This window comes from Colobus angolensis, unplaced genomic scaffold (assembly GCF_000951035.1).
Source record: "Colobus angolensis palliatus isolate OR3802 unplaced genomic scaffold, Cang.pa_1.0 Scaffold301, whole genome shotgun sequence".
NCBI classification, from domain to species: Eukaryota; Metazoa; Chordata; class Mammalia; order Primates; family Cercopithecidae; genus Colobus; species Colobus angolensis.
This window is the reverse complement of record NW_012116278.1, coordinates 3,371,576-3,380,225: the sequence shown is the minus strand read 5'-3', so window position 1 is coordinate 3,380,225 and position 8,650 is coordinate 3,371,576.

Genomic DNA, 8,650 nt, shown 5'->3' with positions numbered 1-8,650 from the left:
GCAATGCAAAGACAATGAGGTTTGAATGTTTATTTTACAGAATGTATAAAAGGGAATCATTTACAATGAACTTCTGAGCTGCCAGGACAGGGCAGTCTATCCCCCATCAAGCATCACAACATGCCCAGGTACTCTGATTGAGAACTTGCTTAAAGAAAATTGCCCTGAGAATCCATTCAGGAACCTGTTCCACTGTGTCTTTCTTGGAATCAGATTTTTTTCCCCTCATTTGAATGATAGTTTACTATTATGTACCTGGGGAAACATTTGAGGCTACTGAATGTGGATGTCACACAATATTTCACTCAATGTAGTTTAATGAAGGGCAACCAGAATTACTGTGCTTAACCTCCTTTGCTTAAACAATCAATGGTTCATCCCCTGTGCCATAGTGGGAATTTTCATGTGCTTTGGAATGGAGCAGACTAGAAAACTAGGATAGGTTCGTATCCTAGTTTTGTTTCTTACACTGTGCCTTAGTTTTCCATCAGTAAAATAAGGAGAATTATGGCTAGCCAATGAGAGATAAAATGAGATCATATAAGTAACTTCTTGGCATATAGAAGGTGCTCAATAAAATACTTTCCCTTCCCACTTGGCAAGCCAGGATTCATCTTCCAAACTGATCTTTTCAGGAATTGCTGGGTCTTTCCCAAATTGTACAGCAGATGATGAACTTGTTGACTCAGCTTTATTACAACTCCAGAAACACTTCCCACGGGTTGCCAGCCAATAATCAAACCACCATCAGATCATAAAAATCTTTCACTTTTACAAAGGCATTTTCTGCTTTTGTCCTTAAGTCAGTGATAAGATACTATCATCTCCTGTGACTACAATGTCAGTCTGTTCTGAGAGGCAGAACAATCAATCAGGAAATAATGAGGAATTAATGAGAGCTGTATGTGAAGTTGTGTATGTACTACTGATTAGCTTCTTGGAATAAACATTTTAAAAATGAAATAGTTGATTAACAGAGCCTGCTCATTTTAAAGGCTTTTAGAACACATTGTAAATTTGAGCTCAGGGATGTGCCACCAGAAGTATATGGGAATATCCCTTTCCCTACAACCTCATTAAATCTAACCATTGCCATTTCTCTTTATTTTTACCAATATTAAGTGTGAAATGGCATGATGTCTAATTTGTAATGCTTTATTGGACATTTTTCCATATGTTTATTGGCTATTAATGTTTATTCTTTTTTGTTCATGTGTTTAGCCTATTGCTCTTTGGAGGTTAATTTTTTTTTCTTATTGCTTTATAAAAGATCATTGTAGTATAGATGCATTAACTCTTTTTTTTTTTGAGGAAGACTCTCACTCTGAGCCCAGGCTGGAGTGCAGTGGTGCGATCTCAGCTCACTGCAACCTCCGCCTCCCAGGTTCAAGCGATTCTCCTGCCTCAGCCTCCTGAGAAGCTGGGACTACAGGCACATGCCACCACGCTTGGCTAATTTTTGTATTTTTAGTAGAGATGGGGTTTCACCATGTTGGCCAGGCTCATCTTGAACTCCTGACCTCAGGTGATCTGCCCGCCTCAGCCTCCCAAAGTGCTGGGATTACAAGTGTGAGCCACTGTGCCCAGCTGATTCATTAACTCTTGATTACATATATAACAACTGTTTGAGTTTTTGTTTGTTTGTTTTATCCAGTATATTATTTCACTTTTAAAGTTTATTATTCTGTTTTTTAGAAATTGCCTAAAAAATAATGAGCAACTATTTGTCCTATCCAATATAGAGTTACTGAATGCCAACCATGTGCCAGGCTCTGTGCCAGGCATTGGCATTAGAAGAGGAAAAAAGCTCAAATCACTGCCCTCTAAGAGATCATAGTCCAGTGAGGATAGTGAAGAACCATCATCAAAACCAGTGCTATCAACACAGTGCAATTGTTGTGATAGTGAAGAGAAGTACTGGGGGCTGTAGGAGTAGAGTAAGGGTATCCTAACCTAGTTCAGAGAGGATGAGAGGAATGAGGGAAGGTTTAGACAGGGCAAGAAGGGCATCCTAGAAACACGAAAGAGTGTAGGAAGAGGAAAGATCCCAAGGCATCGAAGAGGCTCAATCTTTTCAAAGATTCCAAATAGTTCAGTGACAAAAGTACATGATACAATGGGTTGGGAGAGCCTCATTCAAGGGGAGAGATTTGACAGTAATGAAGTTGGACACATAGTCAGGAAACAGATCATCAAGGTCCCCGGTTGTCAGCATAATGAGACCGAATGTCATCCTGAGGACCAAGAGTTGCTACCAGGGGTTCTGGGCTCGGAAGGGACCGGGTCAGAGTTAGGTATAATGTAAAGGCATAAACTAAAAGCGAGAGTCCAGTTAGCTGGGTAAATGAACAAGCCAGGAAGAAAACTTGGTTTCTAGTGGGGCAGGCTACTCAATTTTCTCTGGGAAGCTGCTGGGACAGGATGGTATTGGGCCTCTGCATGCATAAGCCCTTCCTGGAAAGATCAGTTTCTGTTGCTGACATCCTGGAGTCGGGTTCAAGAGGCACAAGAGAAGGGTTCATTGCCACAGCCTCCCGTCTCAGCTTTGGCCAGTCAGGGACATTGCAGCCCTGATTCCTGGGATTTGCCTATCCTGGGGAGGCAAGAAAGAGGGGTGGCAGGGAAGTTGAGGTCCATAATTCTGTTGACTTCAATTCACCAGGCTCTTACCAAAAACCCTCTGTGTGCAAAGCCACAGAGAGGAATGAGGTACGGTCCCTGTATTTGGTACATGGATGAGAAAATAACAAAGCATAAGATTAAAAACTGGCCTAAGCCTGACACCGTATGATAATAACTATACAACTAGAGTCTAAGAATCAGGAAAAGCATCAGGGGGCTTTTGGGAATTGGCCCTAAAAGGCTGGGTGATGTTTCAATTGTAAGAAGAATGGGAGAGAGAATTAGAAATTGTGGGCAAAGGATGTGACTTTTCAGCTCAAGGGAGGGCATTTCAAATAAAGTATTTAGAAGTAAGGCTGGAAAATGAAGTGGAACCCCATCTGGGGTTTTCTTCTCCAGGAGTGGAAAGTCAGTGAAGATACTAATCTAGGAAGCACTAGGGAGAGAAGTGTTCTAGCAGGAAAACTTTGAAGTCATATTTACATAGACTGGAAACCAAGCGGCTAGCGAAGAGACCATTACAACTCTCAGGCTGCTCTGAGAGTGGCAGTGAGAAATGAGGGGAGGCATGGATTGCAAGGACACTATAGAGGTCAAGAACCTCAGAGATCAAGGTGTGGGTTAGGGTGATGCTCTTTTATAGAGTCAGCTTAGGGAATTAGCAAGAAGCTACTGGTATCCAAGGCCAGACTATTGAATCTTTAAGTCACAAGACACCTGAACTGGCAGAGTCTTTGGCGTTCATGATTTAAGTGGAAGAGACACAGTCCCCACCTATAGGAGGAGTGTCAAAACTTGAATCTGGGTGGGCTCTGCCACCGCAAAATTGCAAATCTGCAATTTGGTCCACTTTCTTTTCCAGCCTTCCTTCTGAATATTTTATTCAAAATACCCTCCCTTGAGCTGAAACATCACCCAGCATTTTAGGGCCAGCTCCCAGATTCAAGGCAGTTGATGCTGCTCTCCAGGAAGCATCAGCTGGGGAAGCTCAATTGGGGCAGGAGGATCCATTTCTGAGATGGCTCACTTCTATGGTTGGCAAGCTGAGGCTGGCTGTCAGCTGGGAACTCATCTTGGGCGTTGGTGGATTTCCAATAATGTATGGTGACACTGCCAGTTTCTGAACCCTGGCCTTGAGACACTGACAGCCTCCACTTCTCATCTTTTGGAAAATTTACTCTTAGAACACAGCTGCCATACTGTGGGGAAGCCCAAGCAGCCCTGTGGAGAAGTCCACGTGAAGAAGTATCAAGTCCCTGGCTGATTTTTTTTTTTTTAAACAAAAAGCAGTGGAGGCCCAAATGTGGCTGTCTAGCTATAGTCTGCCACCCTCTGCTGGATGACTGTTCCCTTTAACTATTGCTATGTGATAGGCCACTTGAAAATTTAGCAGCTGCTGGGCACAGTGCCTCGTGCCTGTAATCTCAGCACTTTGGGAGGCTGAGGTGGGAGGATTGCTAGAGTCCAGGAGTCAGACTGGGCAACAGAGTGAGACCCTATCTCAACAAAAAAAAAATTTAAATTAGCTGAGTGTGATGGCATGCATCTGTAGTCCCATCTACTCGGGAGGCTGAGGTGGGAGGATCCCTTGAGCCCAGGAAATTGAGCTGCAGTGAGCTGTGATAGTGCTACTGCACTCCAGCCTGGGTTACAGAGAAGAGAGACAGAGAGAGAAAGAGAGAGAGAGAAGGGAGGAAGGGAGAGAGGGAGGAAGGAAGGAAGGAAAGAAGGAAGGAAGGAAGGAAGGAAGCAAAGAAGGAGGAAATGTAGCAGCTTAAAACAACAGTTTTAACAGTCCTTGCCATGGTCAGGAAAAAAGATAACAAAAATAAAAACAAAAAGCAAAAAAAACCAACAGCAATCATTTACTTTGCCCATGAACTGCCTGTTTCTATTTATTTGAACACAGCAGTGCCCACTTGCTCATGTACTGTCTTTGGCTGCTTTTGGGCAGCAGTGGTGGAGTTGAATGTTCGTGACCAAGACCGTACGGCCCACAAAGCTTAACATATTCACTATCTGGCAATTTACAAAAAAAGTTTGCCGACCCTCATCCAGTGCATTAGAAAGAGGCCAAAGGAGAAGAAAGCACTTGCTCAAAGGCTGCACACAAGTCTACACGTAGAATCCAGACAGAAACTCAGAATTCTCTAATTCCAGTCTCGTGCTATTTATCCCCATCTACTAAGACTTATTAAGCACCTCTGTAAATCTGCAGGTTTAAAGATGATAGAGGTCACAGCTGCTGCCTGAGAGAGGATACATAACCAACAGGGAAGACATGCAGATAAAGAAATGACCATTTAGAAAAGTCTATAATAGAAGTGAGCTCAGCACATGACAGAAACAAGAGCAAGTGCTTTTCACTCCTGCTGCAGTGGCTGGGAAGAGCTCCTGTGTGCCTTCCCGGATCTGGCCTCCTTCTAGTAACAGTATCTTAATGCTCCCTAAAGAAGCCACTCCATCATGTCAGTCAATGCGGTTTGAGTGAGACAGACCTTACGGTTCGGCTCCAGGCCTGGCCACAGTGCTCTGTTCAGGGATGTCCAGATGTCACAAGCCTGTCCCTGAGAGTCCACCCTCAGACTTTGGCTGGCTCTTCTGGGACAAAGAAGAATTCTTTCCCTGCAGTGGCTAAGCTCCAGACCGTCAGCCTGGAGCCATTGGTGGCCACCTGTGTTGCTACATTGAGAGGGCCTGGCCAAGACGGAAGTTCTCACAGAGGAAAGCAGAACCAGGGGCTGCAGAGAGACTCTACATGACAAGTCAGTCTGAGCTCTTCCATGATGTCAGTAAATCTCCTTTTCTCCTTCAACTGCTAAGAGTTGGGACTCTGTCATTGTAACCCAACAATTCCAACCAACATTGTTCTTTTCCTAGCAATCGCCACCCAACTCACTTGTGAATCTTTCCCTCCTCCAGCCCTATCTTGGCTGCCTGCTTTCTGCATCAGCATCCTCCATCTAGGAATGCAAATTTCAGAAACCTATCATGCCCGAGGCACGCCTGAAAGGAGTGGAGCCAAGTCTGATAATGAATTTGTGCATGCTGTGTGAGCCATTCTGTGGCTATTCAAAACCCATTCAATGTTTTTCTCTAGCGATCGTAAATACACTGTTCTTGGTATTGTCTCTGTCACCAGCTAAATGATGGAGATATTTCCACTCAGGATCTTGATAGACTTGTGACTCTGGCAACAGATGTGTGTGAGCTGATTCACTTGGAGCATCTGAAAGCAGGAGGTCGGCTGTCCTTGGAGGACCTGCTGAAGTCTGGACCCCATTGTTTTTTTTTCTTTTCCTTTCCTTTCTTTTGAGGTGGGGGCTGCCTCCTGGAATGGGCGTCTCCAGTGTGGGCAGGGGGCAACTGGGAAAGAGGTGGTCAGCAGCACCTTGACCTTGAGTGGGCCCAGATCTTAGATCACCAGCCTCTGCTGCTTTATTTCTCCTTCTCCTTCTCCTTCTTCTTCAGGGACAGGGGTCCTCACTATGTTGCCCAGGCTAGAGTGCAGTGGCTATTCACAGGCACAATCTCTGTTGCTTTAGAATGTCCTGGAGAGCCTTCAGAAAGTCCAGATTCCAGTCTTTATCCCTGCAAGATTCTGAATCAGTAGGTCTGGGGAAAGCAATTCTGATTTTACAAAGCTCCACACTTCTTTTTTTAAAAATATAGATGGGGTCTCACTATGTTGCCCAGGCTGGTCTCAAACTCCTAGACTCAAGCAATCCTCCCACCTCAGCCTCCCAAAGTGCTGGGACTACAGGTGTGAGCCTGGCCAAAGCTCTTCACTTCTAAAGGGCAGCCATGTTGCAAAATCCCATGAGCATGAAATGTGCAGAGGCCAGTGTCCTTCTTCCTTTTCCAAGGGGTCCTCTCATTTGTCCCCCAAGGCACCTCTCCTCCTAGTCTCTAAGGCCCCTCACTGGGACCCATCCCCTCCATGGCCTGCCTAGGGTTACCTTTGTAGAGTCAGAGGCTGTTAGGGAGGAATGTGTAGAACTACTGACCTAGTGCAACCCAACAACTTTCCATTAAGGGAATCAGCTGAGGACCAGGGAGGCCACATGAATTTCCCAAGATCACATAACAAATCCAGGGCTTAATGACCAGGGTGCACACCTTTGGGAGCTGGAAAACTGTCACAGGTCAGTCTCACACAACAATGTGTGGGTTGTTTTCTTGTTTTTGATTTTTTAATTTAATTAATTTATTATTATTATTATTATTTGAGACTGGGTCTTGCTTTGTCACCTGGGCTAGAGTGCAGTGGTCTGATCACAGCTCACTGCAACCTCAACATTCCAGGCATAAGCAATCCCTCCCACCTCAGCCTCCCAAGTAGCTGGGACAATGGGCGCAGGCCACCACATCCGGCTAATTAAAAAAAAAAAAAAAATTCTTTTGTAGAGACGGGGCAGAGGAGGGGTTCTCCCTGTGTTTGCCAGGCTGGTCTTACACTCCTGGACTCAAGCAATCCTCCCATCTTGGCCTCCCAAACGGCTGGGATTACAGGTGTGAGCCACTGCACCTGGCCTCACATACTCTGAATTATGTGGGGTGGGGTTCTAACTGACTCACTGAGCCTCCCAAGCCAGACTCAACCACAACTATTCTCCATCCTAAAAGTGGGAAAGAGCTGCCTATTGAGGGAGAGGTGGGCCTTCTTCCCATTCTCCATCTTCACCTACAAGCTATCCGCTATGCAGTGGCTGCTTGGAGTTTTAACACTGATCCAGTAGCTTACCTGGCTCCTGCATAAGTAAATGATCTTTCTCCCTTGGGGTGGGGGAGGTGTGGGTCTGGGTGGTGGGCACTGGCTCTACCTCCAGCCCAGCTCCTTTTCTTTGGTCCTGCCTCCCAGGGTTTTACATGTCCATGTAACCACTGACTCAGGGTCAGCTTTTTCCAGTCCAGTGCGTCAGCACAAGTGAGTGATAGAGGCTGAAGACCATTACTCAGGGAAGGACGGTGGTGAGTCATCATGAGAGACTCCTTCCCTAGTCTGGCCACTCTGCTCCAAGCTGTGCTGGGAGACAGAGAATAATAACACCTTTTGGACTGACCTTTTAAAAATAGAAACAATGGAGTCTGTAGCTTTAGGAGGAGAAGTCCTGGGAGTCAGATGCTCAGTCCTGCTAGCTTATCATTCCCTGGAGGATGCTGGCTACTACCTTGCCCACCGGTAATTGGAGGGTGTTGCCCTAGGCCATTTGGGGTGGGCTTTCTGAGTCTTTTAGAGGTTACAGAATCTTCAACATGTGCTATAAACCAAGGACACACCCTACCCAAAATTTATATACACATTCATGCAAAATGTTTCATACAATCTCAGGGTTTCATGAAACCCCCTGACACCAAGTCATGGGCTCCAGGCAATGAATTCCTGGTCGCTAGGTTCTATTTGTCTAATAATTCTATGAAATATGTTTCTTCCAAATTCTATATTCCCCACACACCCGCCATAAAATCTTTTTTAAAAAACTTTTTGTCTTCATTTATTTAAGAAACATTTATTGAGTGGTATCCACTGCTGTGGAAAAGTCCAGTATCGCTGGGAGGGAGAAAAGAGGAAGGGCCTCCCCCTGGGGCGTCTGCAAGAAGGGCGTGGACATTGGAGGTGCAGGTGCACTGAAGAACTGACCAGCAAGGAAGATAGATGGTCAAGGTTGGCACTCAGAGGGGTGACCATTACCCGCCCCTCCACCCCTTTTCCTGGCTTGTTGCAAGGGCAAGATCCTTCCCCCAACACCAGAAACAAGTCATCATGTGTCTATGCCAGCCCTGGCAATCCCATTTCCCTTTTTGAGTGTTTCCAATCCCAGTTTTGGACAAAGAGACCTAAGGGAAGTCAGTCTGGGACCCTCAATTCCTAGAAAAAAGACAGAGCCTCAGAAAGAAAAGGCTTTTGGGCTGGATTACAGGTGGCTCACACCTTTAATCCCAGTACTTTGGGAGGCCAAGGCAGGTGGATCACTTGAAGTCAGGAGTTCAAGGCTAGCCTGGCCAATGTGGTGGAACCCCATCATGA